Here is a 22,354-nt window from a genome sequence, read left to right on the forward strand (position 1 = left end):
AAAGAATACAAAAGTACTAATTCAAAGGGATACATGCATCCCAATGTTTATAGATAGCATTATTTACAGTAGTCAGCATTATCTACAATACCCAAGCGTCAGCCAAGTGTTCATCGGATGATAAATGGATAAAGAAGAGGTGTATACACACACACACACACACACACACACACACGCACACACACACACATGTTTACATATAAACACATACACCCACAGTGGAACATTGCTCAGCCATAAAAAAGAATGAAATCTTGCCATTTGCAGTGACATGGTGGAGCAAGAGAGTATTATGCTAAGTGAAATAAGTCAGAGAAAGACAAATACTATGCACATGATTTCACTTACCTATGGAATTTAAGAAACAAAATAAGCAAAGGGAAAACAGGCAAACTGAGAAACAGACTCTTAACTACAGAGAACAAACTGATGTTTATCAGAGGAGGTGAGTCAGGGAATGGGCGAAATAGGTGATAGGGATTACGGAGGGCACTTGTGATGGGCACTGGGCATTGCATGCAGGTGTTGAGTCACTATATTGTACACGTGAAACTAATAATTACACTGTTAACTAATTGGAATTTAAATAAAAGCTTAAAAAATAATCCTAGTGGAAAAAAACCGACAACACATGGCCTCTCTGTCCTTTAATTTGTGAAGTGCCTACCTGCAGTTCTTACCAGTCATGCTTTATTTACAATTAGCTTCTCTGGAAAGTGCCTTTTGTTATTTTGAACAATAGAAGAGAGTAGTCAGCATCTTAACAGTAGTGCTAGCTAGATTGGGGAATTGTTTTAGTGCTTATTAACACATTTCCTGATTTTTGAATTAGGTACTACCTTGCCATAACAGGCTGTTTGTCATGCCTCTGTTTGGTGGGAAATCAGGAAATGATGTTCTTTTGGGTTGTTAGTATTTAAAAACAAAACAAAGCCTCTGAAATATTGCTTTCAACAACCTTGCTGAAATGATTTCCTGTACAGAACTATGTTTACCTAATTTGAAGGGCTTGTGGCAGTAACAGCAGGAACGTACAAGCAGTTCTGTGGAACCTGGCACCTGGGTTGTAATGAAATTCTGCCTCCTTGATGGGCCAATTTTGTTTTACATGAAAAAAAGTACTACATGCACCAGATACACAGGTAAGTCATAGGTACACCAGCAAAGATATTTTGCTCTGAGTATGTTATTGTTTTGTTTAGAAGATACATACTTTTTTCTTTTTTTTTAAATTTTTATTTAAATTCAAGTTAGTTGGGGCTCCTGGGTGGCTCAGTCAGTTAAACATCTGCCTTCAGTTTGAGTTGTGATCCCAGGGTCTTGGGATTGAGCCCCAAAGGCTCCCCCCATGGGAGCTTGCTTCTCCCTCTTGTTCTGCCTGCCACTCCCCCTCCTTGTGCTTGCTCTCCCTCTCTCTCTGTCAAATAAATAAAAACCTTTAAAAAATTCAATTTAGTTAACATATATTATTAGTTTCTAGGGTAGAGCAGATAAATACTTTAAATATGAATATAATGTTAGCTTTAGGTTCTGAAGTAATATTACTGTGTTGTAATTATAATTATTATCCATGGTTATAGTAATAAACAATAGTAATATGGATAATTTTAAAATAATTTGTGCATGATATAAATGTGTACTGTGTTCCTTGATTTAATATCATAGGCAGTTCACCAGAATGGTTAAGGGATTAAGAGTGTGGGCAATTCTAAAATCAACCCTCAAATCAAAGCAGATCTAAGAGTTTGATTTGAAGCCAAGTTTTATTTAGTATGGATGATCTTAGGCAAGTTATGTAACCTCTGTGCTTTGGTTTCCTCATATGAGAATTGTAGTAGTACTTATTTCATAGGATTGTTGTGAAGATTATGTTAAGGAATATAATAAGTTTAACTGGGTATACAGTAAACATTCAACAAATGTTAGCTATTATAATTATTGACAATTTTAAAGTCAGTTGAAAGTTTCATTTGGGAACATCTGGTAAGTGTTGAGTTTCTCTGTTTCTTGCCTCATTCTCTCTTCATACCATTCAGATGTGATTATATGATGGCAGCCCCGTGGAACCAGCCATTCCCTTCTTTCCTCCCTGATGCTTTTTTTCTCTTCCATTGAATGTTTTACTTTAGTTCCATTTAGTTTTGTTGGTTTTTTTTTTTCTGGTTTGAAGAAAATTATACAAGTTTGTTGAAAGTCATAAAAGAATAAAGGAAAAAAAAGAAAGTCACAAAAGAAGACCTAAATAAATGGATATCCCAGATCTGTCATAGGGAGTTTCAGTATTAGAGTGTTTTAGTGTTAAAAGAAAAAAAATCCAGTCAATAAGATAGTTGTATTATCAAACTCTTGAAAGCTAAGTAAGTCCTGATCACAGGTATTGTTCCTGCTGATAGTTTGCCAGTTGTGGTAAGGAATGTTAGAAGAGAAGACCACTGCAAAGAAAAGATGGTAATAGAGGGCATTGGTATGTTAAGTATAGGAGTGAGAAGATGAGAGCAAAATACAAATGCACGCAGAATTCTGAATTGGAACTGTAAATTCCAACTTCTCAGCTCACTTTTTTGACTTTTGGTTTCTTTTGTTCTTTGGTTTTATTTTTTAAAGACTATTTATTTGAGAAAGAGAGAGGAGGAGCAGGGAGAGGGGCAAAAGGAGAGGGAACGAATCCTCAAGCAGACTCCCTGCTGAGCACGTATCTTGATTCAAGGTTCCATCCCAGGACCCTGAGATCATGACCTGAGCCATAATCAAGAGATGGATGCTTAACTGACTGAGCCACTTAGGCTCCCCACCTCTTGGACTTTGAATTGAGTTTTGACTTTCCAAGAACTAAGCTTGTTTCAAGCCCTAAAGTGAGTGGCTGGCAGATAAAGAATTCTACTTTGTATTTATAAGCAAAATGTATTTAGAATTTTTTTTTCTCTTTCTGCTGGGAGAAGAAACAATACTGCAACCTCCTTATAATCATAGATATACCCTTACTGCCATTAGAACATTAAGGTGTGGGTGTCTCTATTGCTGACCATGGAAAAGAGATATGGGGGGGGGGAGGGTACAAGTATAGAGAAGTAAATTTGGGAGTCATCCAGTTAGAAAGGCTAATTGAAGCTAATTGGCTAGCTCTAGTAAGTGAAGACTGAGAGAAGAGGACAAAGGAGGAACTGGTGAAGAACCACTGTCTTTAGGAGTGGTGAAAGGAATCAGAGAAAGAACTGTTGGGATGGAGAACCAAGAGAGCAGATGATTAAAAAAACATAAAATACAGATTAACTTAATATGAGATAAGGTGTGTGTGTGTGTGTGTGTGAGAGAGAGAGAGAGACAGAGAGAGAGAGGGAGGGAATGACAGAACATTTTGACAGAAATCAAGGAAGGTGTGAATATTCCATTTGGAGAGGATTTTCATGCTTCTGGATAAGATTATATGAAAATAATCTTTCCTTACTTAAATGCATCATAATTTAGTTCTTTTTAATATATTACTGAATTCTTTTCACTAATATCTTGTTAAGTAGTTTTATGGCTTTATTCATGAGAGCTATTTGTAGCTTTCTTTTTTTGGTATGGTTTTTGTCAGGTTTTGGTATCAGGGAAATGCTAGGTTTACAAAACGAACCAGAAAGTGCTCCCTGTGGTAGAGATTATGTCATCTGGGGCTAGGGATTTCTCTTTGGGGGAGTTTTAAAATTACAACATTGATTTATTTAGTAATAGAATTATTTCATATTGGGTATGTTGTGGTAGTTTGTGTTTTTTTAAGGAATTGTTCCATTTCATCTAAGTCAAATTTATGTGTATAGTGGTTTTATACACCTTATAGAGTCTTCCCATATATTTTTGATGCCTGCAGGGACTGTAGTGATATTCCCTATTTCATTCTTGACATTGGTAATTTGTGTCTTTTTTTGGTCAGTTTTGAAGGTTGGTCAAAACTCTTGACAAACCTCTTTTTTTATTAATATTTCATTTTGTTTTTCTGTTTTTTTATTGATTTCTGCTCTTTCTTTTCTTCTGCTTACTTTATGTTTCTTGAAGTAGGAGCCTAGGTTATTGATTTCAGACTTTCCCTCTTTTCTAATGTAGACACTCCATGCACAAATTATCCTCTCACCACTGCTTTAGCTGTGTCCCACAAATATTTTTCATGTAAAATGTTATTGAATCCCTACAATAACCCTAGAAGTAGGTAGGGATTTTCTACATCATTTAAGGAGGAAATTATGTAATATTCCTAAATTATGAAAGCTATGTGGACTCCTGAGCCAGATAGTATAGCTGCAAATCCAGGTGGCCTTCAAGCCTCCTCCTGGCTGTGAAATTCTCTTTTTATTTTATAGTATTTTATTTTCCTTGAACCAAGACTATCTAGGCTATAAATCTTAAACTTGAAGAGGAATAAAAATGTAAATTAAGACAGGAAACTAATATTTTTATTTATTTATTTATTTAAAAACATTTTATTTATTTATTCATGAGAGACACACAGAGAGAGGCAGAGACGTAGCCAGAGGGAGAAGCAGGGTCTCTGTGAAGATCCTGATGTGAGGGTCTCGATCCCAGGACCGCAGGATCACAACCTAAGCCAAAGGTAGATGTTCAACTGCTGAGCCACCCAGTTGTTCCTAGTATAATTATTTATTGAGTGGTGATAAGTTACCTGAACTTTGTAGTAGTCTGTAGGGGGATTTCAAAAGTGGTGAGAAGAATAGTTTCTTTCTATAAGGAGTTTTGTTTTTTTTTTAAGATTTTATTTATTCATGGCAGACAGAGAGAGAGAGAGAGAGAGGGGCAGAGGGGGAAGCAGGCTCCATGCATGCTTCCCGACGTGGGAACCGACGTGGGACTCGATCCCGGGTCTCCAGGATCACACCCCAGGCTGAAGGTGGTGCTAAACCGCTGAGCCCCCGGGGCTGCCCTCTATAAGGAGTTTTAATCCAGCTGGTGAGACATAAATTACTTAAATGAAACTAATAAACAGGTTCTGAATTCTCTAATACTGAGTAGTACAGTGGGTATTTAGGGAGTTGTGTAACCTAGTATAGTTGGAGAAACTTTTATGAAAGATGAAAGTCTTTAAAAATGACTCCAAAGAAGTGCATAGGTGGAAAAGAGGAAGAATGTCAATCCAGTGTCTTTTGGTGTGGCTATTGGGGAGGAGAGATGGAGAAAATTGGAGAAAGAGTACAACTTGAGTCAGCTCATTCTTTGCAATGGGATAATGCTTGAGTCATGATTGAAACATTTTTGTATGTTTCGTAAGCATGTCTATTCATGCATAGAGAAAAGACTGGAAGAGGTCTCTGGTTCTGGCAAAATAGCAGACTAGATAAACAGAAACCCCTCAGTGCTACAAAATGCACATTGTGCTTTCAAGAAAAAAAAAATAGTAAAAATAAAAACGTATGGTGGAAGCAGGGAAGGTTGGGGATTGAAAAGGCATGTGATGTGCAATTAGGTGTTATAGCCCCTTAGAGTGTTTGCTATTTTGCTAGTCCTAGTAACTTGCATTTTAGTTTCCATAGAGACAAGAGAAAAACCCTTAGGCCTGTGAGTTTTAGAATTGAGACACCAGATAAGAGTATAGATATTCAGAGGGCTGAACATTCACTAAAGAAGTAGATAGACGAGAAAAAATCTGCCTGTGATCACAGAGACGTTTCTGTTAGCTTGGATCTTGAATTCATTGGGGAAGGTGTTATCTGCAGAGTACTCAAGACCATGACTTTCTCTTCATTTTGGTATTATGTTCAAATTTGCAATACCTGTGGAATCTGGGAGAATCTCCAGATTGAGAATTGATGTTAAAAAATGGTTTAAGGCTAATAATATGACAGAGGTGTCTGGAAAACAGAAACTGTTCAAGAGGGGCATATCCTCAACTCAGAACACGTACATCCTAGAATAAAGCACTACCAAAAATGAACTCAATATAGAATTATAAAGCATGTGAATAAACAATCCATTACTCCTCTATAAGCAAGAATTAGCAGATAGAAGAAACTAAACTCATGAAGAAAAGGAATAGAAAACATGAGAAAGAATAGGTGCTATTATAAACATACGGCAACTTTTAAAAAAAGAGCCAGTAGAACTTCTGGAAGTGTAAAATAGTCATTGAAATTAAAACCCAGTGGGTGACCCCCCCCCCCAAAAAAAAACCCAAACCCAAAACCCAGTGGGTAGGATAAACAGCAGCTTAGATACAGAAGAGCAAATTAATGAACTAGATCTGGATTTGACAAACTATGGCTTATTGGGTGAATCTGGGTTGTAGCTTGTTTTTTTGTACAGCTTACATGGAAAGAATGGTTTTTTTTTTCACTTTTAAAGGATTTTTTTTTTTAAAGGAAACAAAATATTCTATTTACACAGACTTTATGTGGCTCCCAAAGTTTAACATACTTCGTTTGTGACTCTCTATCAACTTCCTGACTCCTAACCTGGGTTGATCTGAGGAAATTTCCAGCAGGCAGCATAAAGGACAAGGAGGAAATATGAAAGAAAGGTTTAAAGACATGGAGAACGGAATGTGGAAGTCTGACATGTATCTAGTCATCTGAAAGGAGTTCCAGAAGGAGAGAACGAGGTACGGGCAAAATTCAAAGAGATGATGGCTGAGAATTTTCTAGATTAATGAAAGACATGAATCTTAAGAATTAATGTTTAATGAATACTGAGTGTCCCTCCCCCTAGTGCCCCAGATGTATATGTACATACATACAGAACTCCATAGATGAAAAGATCTTAAATGCAACCAGAATGAAAAGTCAGATTATCTATAAAGTACAACCATTAGATTGACTTTCCCTTTTCAGCAGCAATGATGGAATCCAGAGGATTCTTCACTGTTGGTGGAAAAGAATTGTGAGTCTAGAATCGTATATCCAACTAGATCATCATTGTGATTTAGGATAAAATAAACTGTTTTCACATAAAAACAGTTTACCAACAACAGTCTTTCACTGAGGGAACTACTTAAGGAAAAAGAAAAGCAGAGGGAAGGAATGAAATGCAAAAAGGAATGGAATTTCTGAGTAAGGAAATTGGTAAATATATGAGTGAATCTAACCAAGTGTGAATTCTTTTAATAATAAAGGCTAATATTGAGCATAAAAATAAAATATCAGTCAATAATGTTGTAAAAAAGTCAAAAGGTAGGTCACCATAGGTGAAGATGATCTTTTATTAATTGAGAGGAGTGAGGAAATAGGAGACATATTTTTAAACTTTTGACTCAAGAATGCATGTTAAAACATTTTAAGAGTAACCTCTGAAGAAGATAAATTGGATATATAACTTACAGACTGGTAGAAAGGTTTAAAAAAAGGAATAAAAACCTTGATCAACTAAACGGAAGACAGGAAAGGGATGAGGAGCATAGAAAAATAAAACACAGATTAAGATTGTTATAAGTAAATCTTAATGTATCACAATAAGTGTAAGTGGATCAAATGCCAGTTTAAAGACAAAGATTGTTATATTGGAGTTTTATTTAAAAAATGAAATTTTGTTCTCATGTTTATAGGGGTACCTGAAACACATGGAATAGAAAGTTTGCTAGAAAGAGAATGGAAACTGTTAAGCTAGGCAAATATTAACAAAGACCTCAGTGTCTGAAAGGTGGAAACAACCTAAGTGTCCATCAACAGATGAATGGATAAAATGGATGTATATACACACAATGGAATATTGTTCAACCATAAAAAGGAATGAAGTTCTGAGACATGCTGCAACATCGACATGCTGAAACATCATGCTAAGTGAAATAAGTCAGGCACGTAAGGACAGATATTGTATGATGGCAAATTCGTAGAAGCAAAGTAAATTAGGTTACCAGGAGGGGAGAGGGAAAGGGAGGGTTAATGCTTAATAGTTATAAGAATTGTAGCTGTTGGAATCATTAAAAAGTTTTGAAAATACATAGTGATGATGATTATACAACATTGTGAATGTGATACTGCTGAGTGGTACATTTAAAATGATTTATTTAAAAAAATTTTTTTAAAGACTGGGCTTATTTGATGGAGAGAAAGAGCATAAACAAGCAGGGGGCGTGGCAGGAAGAGGGAGAAGGAGAAGCAGGTTCCCTGTTGAACAGAGAGCCCGATGCAGGGCTTGATCCTAGGACCATGGAATCATGACCTGAGCCAAAGGCAGACACTTAACCAACTGAGCCACCCAGGCACCCCTTAAAAATGATTTAGATGGCAAATTTTATGTCCTGTATGTTTTACCATACAATAAGAAATTATAAGATTTCAAAGAAACAAGTAAATATGACCCATGATTAAGAGAGGAAAAAAAAGAATCGAATCCACAGGTGTCCTAGTAGCAGATAAGGAATTTAATTTTTATGAATATATTAAATAATGGAAAAGATGGAAAAAAAGTGAATAGATGGAGAATTTCAGTAGGGAAATAGAATCTCTAAAAAAAGGGCCTAATGGATATTCTAGAACTGGAAAATAAAATACCTAAAATTAAGAATTTATTGGATGAGGGGTGCCTGGGTGGCTCAGTCAGTTATCTGCCTTCAGTTCAGGTTATGATCCTGGGGTCCTGGGATTGAGCCCTATATAGAGCTTCCTGCTCAGCAGGGAGTGTACTTCTCTTTCTCCCTCTGCCCCTCACCTTGCTTGTGCTCTTTCTCTCAAATAAATAAACTCTTAAAGAATTACTGGATGAAATTAATGACAGACTAGATTTGGCAGAAGAATTGGATTGGTGAACTCAAAGGTCAATTGAAATTATTCAAACTGAAGCACTATTAGATGAAATAGAAAATACTGATTTAGGAATGAAACCGGATAAATTGATGGAGAATGTGAGATTAGCATTATGGTTTGTTATGGTCCATACTAGATTGAAGGCAGTAGGGATAAATACAACATTTTTGTAAATTATTATTAATGCTATTATAAATATTATTACCATAATTATTATTATAAGAAAGAATGGATATAGTTTGGCAGGAGGTCAGATGTGAATGTAAGCAGTTGGAGGAATTAAAAATAACTCTAAGGGGCACTGGGTAGCTGGTTAAGTGTCTAACTCTTGGTTTTGGTTCAGGTTGTGATCCCAGGGTCATGAGATTGAGCCCCGTGTCAGGTTCCATGCTCAGCCCAGAGTCTGCTTGAGATTCTCTGTCCCTCTCCCGCTGCCTTTCCCTCTCATGCTCTATCTCATAAATAAATAAATAAATAAATAAATAAATAAATAAATAAATAAATCTTTATAAAAATAAAAGTAAGTCTAAGACTTGTGGCTAATAAGTAGCCTACTATATGTCAGATATTGTGCAGGTTATTTTTTATTTGCTATTTCTAATTCTCATAATGATCCTGAGCAATACTATTATCTTTTTAGTGATGAAAAAAACTGTGGCTCAGGATGATTAGGTGACCATTTATTTAATAGCTCACAGAGCTGAGATTTGATCCAGGTCTGGCTAGCCCTGAGGTCTATACTCTTTCTTATATATCATATTGTTTCTAGTTGGCAAGACAGGAAGAAGGTAGTATCATGGGCAGAACTGTAAGTTATTGGAAAGATGAAGTACTTGGAATCATGATTGTGATATATATCTTAGGAGAGGTATCCTTTAGGGAGTTGGAAATGTTGGTCTACTAGTGCAGAGCAGAAAGGCTAGGGTCGGAGTAGTAGCTTAAGGGGTTGAAGCCATTTAAGTGGATAGATTCAGTACTACGTTATGTTGAAAACCTTAGGGGATCATTTTCCATATGAGGTAAGAGGAGTACTGGGTAACAACAAAGCAGAAAGGAAGAACAAGTCAGGGAAATAGGTAGAACACCAGGAAGTATGGTTTCATGGTAAATCAAGTAGAAAGGAGAATGGGAAAATGATCAGTGATATAATTAATTTATTTAACAGATATTTATACAGCACTCACAGTATGCCAGACGCTGTGTTGGGTACTGGTGATATAGTAGTGATCCAAGCAAATGAGATTCCTGTCTTCAGGAGTTAAATGAATTAAATGAGAAGATATTATGAATTAAAAGATGTTATGAAAGAAATCAATAGATGAGTGCCAGAAAGTGTCAGGGAGTAAGAACAGCTACTTTAAGTGGGAATAGCAAGAAAGTTAAGAACTGAAGGATAAGGGGATCCCTGGATGGCTCAGCGGTTTAGTGCCTGCCTTCGGCCCAGAGTGTGGTCCTAGAGTCCCGGGATTGAGTACCACATCGGGCTGCCTGCATGGAGCCTGCTTCTCCCTCTGCCTGTGTCTCTGCCTCTCTCTCTCTCTCTCTCTCTCTCTCTCTCCCTCTCCCTCTCTCTCTCTCTTTCTCTGTGTCTCTCATGAATAAATAAATCTTAAAAAAAAAAAGTACTGAAGGATGGGAGTCTGCCAGAGAAGTCCTGGGGAAGAGCCTTTGAGACTAAAAGAATGGCTGGTATAAAAGTTCTGAGGCGGTAAAGAGCTTGGTGTAGTTAAGGAATTGAAAGGAAGCTGGTATAGATAAAGTTGAGGAAGGAAGTAGAACAGGTGGTCTGGATCTAGTTATGAAGAGCCTGGCAGTACAATGGAAAGCCACTGAAAATTTTTAAGGCAGGGAGAGACATGGTCTAATTCATCTTCGTTTCTTTGTTTAATTGATGTGTAATTGACATATACTATCCTATTACATTTGGGAGTACATCACAGTGTTTTGTTATTTTTTTTAAAAAAGATTTTATTTATTTATTCATGAGACATAGAGAGAGAGAGAGGCAGAGATATAGGCAGAGGGAGAAGCAGGCTCCTTGCAGGGAGCCTGATGTGGGACTCAATCCCAGGACTCTGAGATCATGCCCTGAGCTGAAGGCGGACGCTCAACCACTGAGTCACCTGGGCGTCCCCATGTTTTGCTATTTTTATACGTTGTTGAAATGATCCCCACAACATGTCTGATTATCATGTCACCATACAAAGTTGATTATATTCCCTATGCTGTACGTTACATTATATCCCCATGACTTATTTATTTTGTAACTGGAAATTTGTACATCTTAACCCCGTTGACCTATTTTGCCCACCTCTACCCCCACCCAGGCCCCCTCTGGTAATTAAGTTTGTTTCCTGTATTTATGAGTATGTTTCTCTTTTGTTTTGTTTTTTAAATTACATATGTGTGAAATCATACAGTATTTGTCTTTCTGTGTCTGACTTATTTCACTTAGCATTATACCATCTTGGTCCATCTATGTTGTCTCAGATGGCAAGATATCGTTCTTTATGGCTGAGTGATAATTCATTGTTTATATATACCACATCTTTATCCATTTATCTATTGATAGACACTATGATTGCTTCCATAGTCTTGGCTATTGTGAAAATACTACAGTGAATGTGGAGATGCATATATCTCTTCAAACCACTGTTTTTTGTTTTTGCCTAAATACATAGAAGTGGAATTACTGGATGGTACATTAGTTCTATTTTAAATTTCCTGAGGAACTTCCATATGGTTGTTCATTATGGTTGTACCAGTTTACATTCTCATGACACACTCTTTTCTGCATCTTCACCAACACTTGGAATTTTTTGTCTTTTTTGATAATACCCAATCTGATGATTCCCTGATGATTAATAATGAGCATCTTTTCGTGCCTTTTGGGCATCTGTATGTCTTCTTTGGAAAAAATGTCTATTCGAGTCCTGTGCCCATTTTTTAATTGGGTTGTTTGGTTCTTTATATATTTTGGTATTAACCCCTTATCAGATGTATGGTTTGTAGTTTTAGTATCCCCTCAGACCTCAGGATATTTAAATGATCCAAGAAGCTCTTGTGAAGATCAAGTTTTCAAATTTTTTACTGAGAACATCCTTAGGTCACCTTTGTGCTCCCAGAAGGCATTCATCTAGCAGTGTCTGTGATTCAGGCATCCATCTTTCATCTACAAATTGATGATACTCATTTGATTTTTGCATAGTTTTATACTTGAAACAGTTATCAATATCTAAACCTTAAATGCACTTTACTTGTATGTTGACTTGATTTCACACTGTGATAGGGCAGGCATACGTGCAGTTATACAGTGAGGCCTCTCTCTTTCACATGAAAGAAATCCCTGGGATACAGTTGATGACCAGTAAACTAAAATGCATTGAAACAAATCTCCCCATATCTTTTTTTTTTGAAGATTTTATTTATTTATTCATGAGAGACACGGGGGGGGGGGGGGGGAGAGGCAGAGACACAGGCAGAGGGAGAAGCAGGCTCCATGCAGGGAGCCTGATGTGGGACCTGATCCCAGGTCTCCAGGATCATGCTCTGAGCCAAAGGCAGATGCTCAACCCCTGAGCCACCCAGGCATCCCAATCTCCTCATATCTTGGCATGGGAATGCAGACTGGGAGCCTTTTGGGGACCTTATGAGGTCCCATGGACAGTGTGATCTAGGCCAGGCTGCAGCCCTCCGCACATTTAGGTAATGGAATCCTCAAGACCTCTCCCAGCTACAGTCATGCACCCCTACCCCAGTGTCCTGCCTAGGTGTCCAAGAGTCTGTGTATCTTGAACAACTTGCCATTCTGGAACCCCCAACACAGCACATTAGCAGAAAGCAGAGGCAAGAATAAAAGTGACATTTTATTCTTTTTGATAGAATTGTAAATGCAGTTGTTTTCATAATGTCTCTTTCTGCTCACTCGTTATTAGTGTATAAAAATGCTACTAATTTTTATATGTTAATTTTGTATCCTGCTACTTCACTTGAATTTATTTATTTTAGTGGTTTGCTGTTCGAGTCTTTAGGGTTTTCTAAATATAGTAATCACATAGTTTGCTAATAGTGTTTTATTTCTTCCTTTTTAATGTGAATGCCTTTTATTTATTTTTCTTACATAATTGCTATGGCTAGGGCTTCCACTACTATGTTGAATGAATGGCAAGAGTGGACATCCTTATTTTGTTCTTGATCTTAGGAGGAAAAATGTTCAGCTTTTCACCATTGAGAGTGATGCAAGTTGTGGGTTTGTCCTGTGTGGCCTGTATTATGTTCCTTCCTTCTGTACCCACTGAGTGGAGAGTTTTTATCATAAATGGAAGTTGATTTTTGTCATATGCTTTTTCTCCAACTATTGAAATGATCATCTGATTTTTATCCTTTGTTTTGTTAATGTGTTGTATTATGTTGATTGATTTATGGATATTGAACTATTCTTGCATTCCTGGAATAAATCCCACTTGATTGTGGTTTATGATACTTTTAATGTATTCTTGAATGCAGTTTGCTAATATATTTTTTAAGTTTTAGTTTATTTAAATTCAGTTAATTAACACAGTGTATTATTAGTTTCTGAGGTAGAATTCAGTGATTCATCAGTTGTATATAACATCCAGTGCTCATTACATCACGTGCCCTCCTTAACACTCATTACCTTGTTGCCCCACTCCCTCACCCACTGCCTTCCAGCAACCCTCAGTCTGTTTCCTATGATTAAGAGTCTCTTATGGCCTGTCTCCCTCTCTGATTTCATCTTATCTTAATTTTCCCTCCTTTCCTCTGTGATCCTGTTTTGTGTCTTAAATTCCACATATGAGTAAAACCATATGATAATTGTCTTTCTCTGATTATTAGCATGATACCTCTAGTTCCAGCGATGTCATTGCAAGAGGTAAGATTTCATCCTGATGGCTGAGTAATGTTCTATTGTGTGTGTATGTGTATGTATACACCACATCTTCTTTATCCATTCATCTATTGATGGACATGTGGGCTCTTTCCATAGTTTGGCTGTTGTGGACATTGCTGCTATCAACATAGAGGTGCAGGTGCTCTTTCAGATCACTATATTGGTATCTTTTGGATAAATACCTAGTAGTATGATTGTTGGGTCATAGGGTAGTTCTATTTTTAATTTTTTGAGGAATCTCCATACTGTTTTCCAGAGTGTCTGTACCAGCTTGCATTCTTACCTGCAGTGTAAGTCAGAGTTTCCCTTTCTCTACATCCTCATTAACATTTATTTCCTGATTTGTTAATTTTAGCCATTCTGACTGGTATGAGGTGGTATCTCATTGTGGTTTTGATTTGTGTTTTCCTAATGTTGAGCATTTTTACATGTGTCTCTTGTCCATTTGTATGTCTTCTTTGGAGAAATAATCTGCTCATGTCTTCTGCCCATTTCTTGACTGGATTATTTGTTTTTTGGGTATTGGATTTGATAGGTTTTTTATAGACTTTGGATACAAACACTTTATGTGATAAGACATTTGCAAACATCTTTGCCCATTCAGTAGGTAGTCTTTTGGTTTTTGTCAACTATTTTCTTTGCTGTGCAAAAACCTTTTTTTCTTGATGAAGTCCCAGCAGTTCATTTATGTTCTTATTTCTCTTGCCATTGGAGATGTGTCTCGCGAGAAGTTGCTGAGGTAAAAAAGGTTGCTACCTGTGTTTTCCTCTAGGATTTTGGTGGATTCCTGTCTCACATTTAGGTCTTTCATCTATTTTGAGTCTATTTTTGTGTATAGTATAAGAAAATGGTCCAGTTTCGTTCTTCTGCATCTGGCTGTCCCAATTTTCACAACACTGTTTGTTGAAGAGACTGTCTTTTATCCATTGGATATTCTTTTCTGCTTTGTTGAAGATTAGTTGACCATAGAGTTGAGGGTCTGTTTCTGGGTTCTCTATTCTGTTCCATTGATCTATGTGTCTTTTTTTGTGCCAGTACTGTACTGTCTTGATGATTACTACTTTGTAATATAGCTTGAAGTCCGGAATCCTGATGCCACCAGTTTTGGTTTTCTTTTTAAACATTCAGGATCTTTTGTGATTCCATATAAATTTTAGGATTATTTGTTCCAGTTCCAGTGAAAAATGTTGATGGTATTTTGATAGGGATTGCATTGAATGTGTAGATTGCTCTGGGTAGCTTAGACATTTTAACAGTATTTGTTCATTCAATCCATGAGCATGAAACATTAAAAAAAAAGATTTATTTATTTGGGAGGGAGAATACAAGCCAGGGGGAGAGGCAGAGGGATAGGGAGAAGCAGACTCCCCATTAAGCAGGGAGCTCGATGTAGGGCTCAGTCCCAGGACCCTGGGGTCATGACCTGAGCCAAAGGTAGACTCTTAACTGACTGAGCCACCCAGGCACCTCGAACATGGAACATATTTCCTTTTCTTTGGGTCTTCCTCAATTTATTCCATGAGTGTTCTGTAGTTTTCAGAGTACAGATCCTTTGCCTCTTTGGTTAGGTTTATTCCTAGGTATCTTATGGTTTTTGGTGCAGTTGTAAATGGGATCGACTCCTTAATTTCACTTTCTTCTGTCTCATTGTTAGTGTATAGAAATGCAACTGATTTCTATGCACTGATTTTATATTCTGCCACTTTGCTGAATTCCTGTATAAATTCTAGCAATTTTGGAGTGGAGTCTTTTGGATTTTCCACATAGAGTATTATGTCATCTGCAAAGAATGAGTGTTTGACTTTTTCATTGACTATTTGGATACCTTTTATTTCTTTTTGTCGTCTGATTGCTGAGGTTAGGACTTCTAGTGGTATTTCACAGTGGTGATAGTTGACATCCCTATTGTATTCCCGACCTTAGGAGAAAAGCTCTCAATTTTTTCCCATTGAGAATGATATCCCATGTGGGCTTTTCATATATGGCTTTAGTGATATTTAGATATGTTCCCTCTATTCCTACACTGTGCAGAGTTTTAAGAAAGGATGTTGTACTTTGTCTAATGTTCTTTGTGCATCTATTGAGAAGATGATATAGTTCTTGTCCTTTCTTTTATTAATGTAGAGTATCACATTGATTGATTTGCAGATGTTGAACCACCCTTGCAACCCAGGAATAAATCCCACTTGGTCATGGTGAATAATCCTTTTAATGTACTGTTGGATCCTACTGGCTAGTATCTTGGTAAAAATTTTTGCATCCTTGTTCATCAGGAGTATTGGTCTGTAACTCTCCTTTTTGGTGGGGTCTTTGGTTTGGGATCAAGGTAATGCTGGTCTTATAGAAAGAGTTTGAAGTTTTCCTTCTATTTTTTGGAAACAGCTTCAGAAGAATAGATATTAATTCTTCTTTAATGTTTGGTAGAATTTCCCCTGGGAAGCCATCTGGCCCTGGACTCTTGTTTGTTAGTAGACTCTTCTTGTTTGTTAGTATTTCTTCCTGTTTCAGTTTTGGTAGTTTATAAGTTTCTAGGAATGCACACATTTCTTCCTGGGTTGCTTGATTTGTTGGCATACAGTTGCTCATAACATGTCCTTATAGTTTGTATTTCTTCAGTATTATTGTGATCTCTCCTCTTTCATTCATGATTTTATTTATTTGAGTCCTTTCTCTTTTCTTTTTGATAAATCTGGCTAGGAGTTTATTGATTTTATTAGTTCTTTCAAAGAACCTGTTCCTAGTTTCATTGATCTGTTCTACTCTTCTTTTGGTTCCTATTTCACTGATTTCTGCTCTAATCTTTATTCTTTTCTCCTGCTGGGTTTAGGCTTTATTTGTTCTTCTTTCTCCAGCTATTTTAGGTGCATGGTTAGATTGTGTATTTGAGACTTCTTGTTTTTTTGAGAAAGGCTTGTATTGCTATATACTTCTTAGGCCCGCCTTTGCTGCATCCCAAAGGTTTTGAACAGTTGTATTTTCATTTTCATTTGTTTCCATGCATTTTTAAAATTCTTTAATTTCTTATTTGATTCATTCATTCTTTAGTGGGATACTCTTAACCTCCATGTATTTATGTTCATTCCAAATTTCTTCTTGTGTTGAGTTCAAGCTTCAACACATTGTGGTGTAAAAATATGCAGGGAATAATCCCAGTCTTTTAGTACCAGTTAAGACCTGACCTGTGACCTAGTAGGTGATCTATTCTGGAGAATGTTCCATGTGCAATGGGGAAGAATGTGTATTCTGTTGCTCTAGGTTGGAATACTCTGAATATATCTGTGAAATCCATCTGGTCCAGTGTATCATTCAAAACCCTTCTTTCCTTATTGGCCTTCTGCTTAGATGATCTATCCATTGCTATGAGTGGGGAGCATTAAAATCCCCTGCTACTATGGTATTATTATCAATGTGTTTCTTTAATTTGGTTATTAAATGATTTATATAACTGGCTGCTCCCATGTTAGGGGCATAAATATTACAATTGTTTGATCTTCTTGTTGGATAGATTCTTTAATTGTGATATAGTGTCCTTCTTCATCTCTTGTTACAGTCTTTGGTTTAAAAATCTAATTTGTCTGATATAAGGATTGCCACCCCAGCTTTCTTTTGATGACCATTAGCATGATAAATGGTTCTCTATCTTTTTGGTTTCAATCACAGGTGACTTTGGGTCTAAAATGAGTCTCTTATAGACAGCTTATCAATAATGGATTTTGCTTTTTTACCTAATCTTATACCCTGTGTCTTTTGATTGGAACATTTAGCCTGTTTACATTCAGAGTAACTCTTGAAAGATACAAATTTTGTGCCATTGTATTACCTATAAAGTCACTGTTTCTGTCTATTGTCTCTCTTCTGATGTGTTACTTTTTGGGCCCTTTGTTTAAAGAATCCCCTTTAATATTTCTTGCAGGGCTGGTTTAGTGATCACAAATTCTTTTAGTTTCTGTTTGTTCTGGAAGCTCTTTATCTCTCTCTCTCTCTTTTGAATGACATCCTTCCTGGATAAAGTATTCTTCGCTGCATGTTTTTCTCGTTTAGCACGCTGAATATATCATGCCAGTCCTTTTTGGCCTGCTAGGTTTCTGTGGCTGGGTTTGCTGCCAGCCTTATGTTTTTACCCTTGTAGGTCAGAACCTCTTTTCCTGAGCTGCTTTCAGGATTTTCTCTTTGTTTCTGAGATTTACAAGCTTCACTATATTACATGTCGAGATGTTGACCTATTTTTATTGATTTTGAGGGGGTTCTTTGTGCCTCCTGGACATGAATGCCTATATCCTTTCCCAGATAAGGAAAGTTGTCAGCTATAATTTGCTCAAATAAACCTTATGTACCCCACCTTTCCTCTTCCTTTGGACACCAATTATTCTATTATTGTTTTGCTTTATGATATTACTGATCTCTTGAATTCTCCCCTTGTGATCCAGTAGTTGTTTATCTCTTTCTCAGCTTCTTTATTCTCCATCATTTTGTCTTCTTTATCATTAATTCTCTTCCTCTGCCTCATTTGTCCTAGCAGTTAGAGCCTTCATTTTTAATTGTCTCAGTAATAGCCTTTTTTATTTCAACCTGATTAGATTTAATTCTTTTATTTCTCTAGTAAGGGTTTCTCTAGTGTCTTCTATGCTTTTTACAAGCCCAGCTAGTATCTTTATAATCGTTGTTTTGAATTCTGGTTCTGACATCTTACTTATACCCTGTATTGATTAAATCCCTGGAAATGAATACTGCCTCTTTCTCTTTTTTTTTTTTTTTTTGGTGGGGGGGTGAGTTCTTCTGTTTTGTCATTATGTCTAGAGAAAAATAGATGAAAGAGAGAAAAAATACAAAAATAGCAACAATGACACTAGAAAAATACATACTAAACACATCAGAAGAGATCAGAAACCAAAAAAAGGAAAAAAGAGAACAAGAAAGAATAAAATCAAACAGAAGGTGAGTAGAACGGAACAATAAAGTAGATCCTGGGTGTATTTTGGTCTGTTTGTTAGAAGAAACTAGATCCCCAAATTGGAAAGTAAGAAAAATTTATATACATATACAAAAATAAAATTGAATACAATGAAAATAAAAAATAAAAAATACATATATATAAAGCATAAATGTAAAAATGAAAATTAAGGGGTGCTTGGGTGGCTCAGTCTGTTAAGCATCTGCCTCTGGCTCTGGCTATGATCTCAGGTCCTGGAATCAAGTCCCACTTGTCCCTCTCACTCTCCCTCTATGCTCTTGCTCTCTCCCTTTCAAATAAATAAAATTTTAAAAAAAATGAAAATTAAAAAAGGCTTAAAAAAAGTTTACAAAATAAATTAGCTGAAAAGGAAAAATAATTTTAAACCGAAAGGCTAAAGAATCGTGAGAAACCCCCCACGAATTCTATATACTATTTTTCCCTAGCGCTGGAGTTTTGCAGTTCTCTATGTACATTAAACTTGGTATTAGCTGGATATTTCTGCTGGTCTTCTGGGAGACCGGTCTGTTGGGCTTATTCTCAGGCGTCTTTTCCCCAGCAGATTTGTACCCCCCTTGCCAGTGGGTGACCTTGTAAGTGACTCTGGATTGCTCTATGTGGCTTTTGTTGCCCGAAGGCTTTCAGCACCGATTTGGGGGATGAAGATGGCGGCTCCCCAATCTTTGCCCCGAAATTGAAAGTTTCCACCCCCCACTCTTCAGTGTACCGTCACAGAAAAGTAGTCAATCCCTCTGGTCTCCCCAGTTTCTATTCACACTCTGTGTTCACCCAAACTGTAACTGAGCATTTTTATCTCAGGTATGTGATCCAGTTTCAAGTCTCTTATAGACTCTTGTGCTGCCATTCTTCCCGAGGGCGGGAGATGGGGGGATGGGCGTCTTACCTGATTTTTCTTCTTGCTAGGTCTCCACTCAGAGAGCAGTCACTTGACTGGCTATGATTCCTGGTTTATGGCAACACTGAGCACAAAGCTCACACCTGGGCTCACTGTTTGCAGCCAGCTTCCCTACTCTGATGCTTGGGAACTCTGCTCTACTCAGGCACTCTAGTTCTTTTTGTGACCCCGGGGATCCTGAGATCATGCTGTCCCACCTGGGATTCTGTCCCACTTTGCCACCTGAGTGCCCATCAGGAAGGGACATCCCCCACCGGAGCATACTTCTAAAAGATCTAATTTTGTGCTCCATTGCCTATATCACTTTCTGGTACCCGGCTTATGGAGGCTCTCTCTACCGGTGGTTTATCTTCTGATAATATGTTGCTTTGGATTCAGTTTTCCACATCTCTTACTTGCAAAAAAGTGGTTGCTTTTCTCTTTGTAGAATTGCAGCCCCTCTTTTCTTCTGTTTGAGTTCACAGGTGTTCAGAGTGATTTGACAGCTATCTAGCTAAGTTCCAGGAACCAAACAAAATCATAGTCCCTTACTTCTTCATCATTTTACCCCTCTCCCCAGTTTGCTGATATCTTGTTGAAGATGTTTGCATCTGTATTCATTAGGGATATTGGCCTGTAATTTACTCCATTTTTGTGGTGTCTTTTCCTGGGTTTTGGTATCAGGGTAATAGTGGTGTCATAAAATGAGTTTAGAAGCTTTACTTCTTGGGGTACCTGGATGGCTCAGTTTTAAGGCTAAGCATCTGCCTTTAGCTCAGGTCATGGCCCCAGGGTCCTGGAATCCAGCGTCTCATGGGCTCCCTGCTTGGTGGAGACCTTGCTTCTCCCTCTGCTGCTCCTTCTGTTTGTGCTCTCTCTCACTCTTTCTCTCTCTCTGTCAAATAAAGAAATAAAGTATTTTTTAAGAAAAGGAGTTTTCCTCCTTCAGTTTTTTTAGAATAAATAATTTAAGAAGGATAGGTAGTAACTATTCCTTATTTAAATTGTAGAGTTCAAAAAAAATTGTAGAGTTCATCTGTTTTAAAGTCATCTGGTTCTGGACTTTTTTGAGTTCTAAAATTACTGATTCAATTTCATTACTTGTAATTGAGCAATTCAGATTTTCTGTTTCTTTGTTATTTAGTCTTGGAAGGTTGTGTTTCTACGATTTTATCTACTTTTCTGTTTTCCAATTTGTTGGTGTATAATTGTTTGCAAGTCTTACGATCCTTTGTATTTTTATGTGTGGGTTGTAATTTCTCTTTTCATTTTTTATTTTATTTGGGTGCTTTTTTTTTTTTTTTTCCTTGAGTCTGGCTAGAGGTTTATTGATTTTGTTTATCTTTTCAAAGAACTAGGTTTTAGTTTCATTCATCTTTTGTATTGTTTTTCTAGTCTTTATTTCATTATTTTTATTCTAATCTTTATTAGTTCTTACCTTTTACTAGCTTGGGGCTTGTTTTGTTCTTCTTTTCTAATTCCTTTAGGTGTAAAGTTAGATTATTTGGGATTTTGTTTGTTTTTTGAGGTAGGAATGTATTGTTATGAACTTCCTCTTGGAACTGTTTTTGCTTGTCCCATAGATTTTGTAAAGTTGTGTTTCTGTTTTCATTTATGTTAAGTTATTTTTAAAATTTCTTTTTGATTTCTTCATTGATCCCTTGTTTTTTATAGCATGTTATTTAGTGCGCACATGTTTGTATATTTTCCAGTTTTCTTGTAACTAATTTCTAGTTTTATACTGTTACAGTCAGAAAAAACGCTTGGTATGATTGTCTTCTTGAATTTACTGAGTCTTGTTTTGTGGCCTCACATGAGATCTATCCAGGAGAATGTTCCATCTGCACTTGAAAAAAAATGTGTATCCTACAGTTTGTAATGAAATGTTTTGTGTATATATATATGTATAGTCTCTCTGCCCAATGTGTTAAGGCCAATGTTTAATTTCTGATTTTCTGTCTAGATAATCTATACATTGATGTAAGTGGAAGTATCATGTTCCCTATTATTATCGTATTATTGTCAATTTCTCCCCTTTATGTTCACTAATACTTGTTTTTAATATTTAGGTGCTCCTACATTAGGTGCATAAATATTTATACATGTTATATCCTCTTATTAGATTGACTTAGTCATTATGTAATGCCCATCTTTATGTGTGTTTTTTCAAGGTTTTAATTCATTTATTTGAGAGAGCACATGAGTTGTGGGAGGGGTAGAGGGACAAGCAGGGTTTCCATCCCAGGACCATGGGATCATGACCGGAGCCAAAGACAGATGCTTAACTGACTGAGCCACCCAGCTGCCCCCCTTCTTTGTGTTTTGTTACAGTGTTTTAAAGTCCATTTTGTCTTATTGAGTATTATTACTACAACTTTCTTTTCATTTCTATTTGCATGGAATGTCTTTTTCTATCCCTTTGTTCTCAGCCTTTGTATGTCTTGAAAGATTTGCAGTGAGTGTCTTATAGGTAGCATATAGATGGGTCTTTTTTTTTTTTTTTTCAGTCCATTCAGCCGTGCTATATCTTTTGATTGGAGCATTTAGTCTCTTTACATTTAAAGTAATTATTGATAGATATGTACTTATTAACATTTTGTTAATTGTTTATTGTTTTCTGGTTGTTTTTGTTGCTCTTTTCTGTTCCTTTCTTCTCTTGGTCTCTTTTCTTGTGGTTTGATAGTTTTCGTTACTGTTTGTTTGGGTTCTTTTGTCTTTATTTTTTTTGTGTATCTTTTGTAGATTTTGGTTTGTGGTTATTGTGAGGTTCATATATGTTAACCTATATACATAGCTAATAATCACTTAAGTTCAAATGCATCTAAAAACACTATGTTCGTGCCTCTCTTCCCCTGTTTTATGTTTTTGAC

At 36.7% G+C, this 22,354-nt stretch overlaps 1 protein-coding gene across 14 annotated transcripts in view; it reads left to right on the forward strand.

The window, feature by feature from the left end:
- The window catches only part of EXTL3 (exostosin like glycosyltransferase 3), a 139,739-nt gene that overhangs the window by 64,316 nt on the left and 53,069 nt on the right, over positions 1–22,354 (forward strand). For 4 of the 14 annotated variants that reach the window (XM_072719587.1, XM_072719586.1, XM_026007842.2 and 1 more), the window contains 2 exons: positions 1,007–1,142; positions 6,373–6,586. The exons of 3 other annotated variants lie outside the window; for them this stretch is intronic. The gene's annotated coding sequence lies outside the window, so the exon portion shown is untranslated. Of the gene's footprint in view, positions 1–983; positions 1,143–6,372; positions 6,587–22,354 lie in introns of all 14 variants that reach the window. 7 more of the 14 variants (XM_072719588.1, XM_072719593.1, XM_026007843.2 and 4 more) reach the window with 3 other exon arrangements.

The sequence above is a fragment of the Vulpes vulpes genome, chromosome 9 (assembly GCF_048418805.1).
Source record: "Vulpes vulpes isolate BD-2025 chromosome 9, VulVul3, whole genome shotgun sequence".
Taxonomy (NCBI): domain Eukaryota; kingdom Metazoa; phylum Chordata; class Mammalia; order Carnivora; family Canidae; genus Vulpes; species Vulpes vulpes.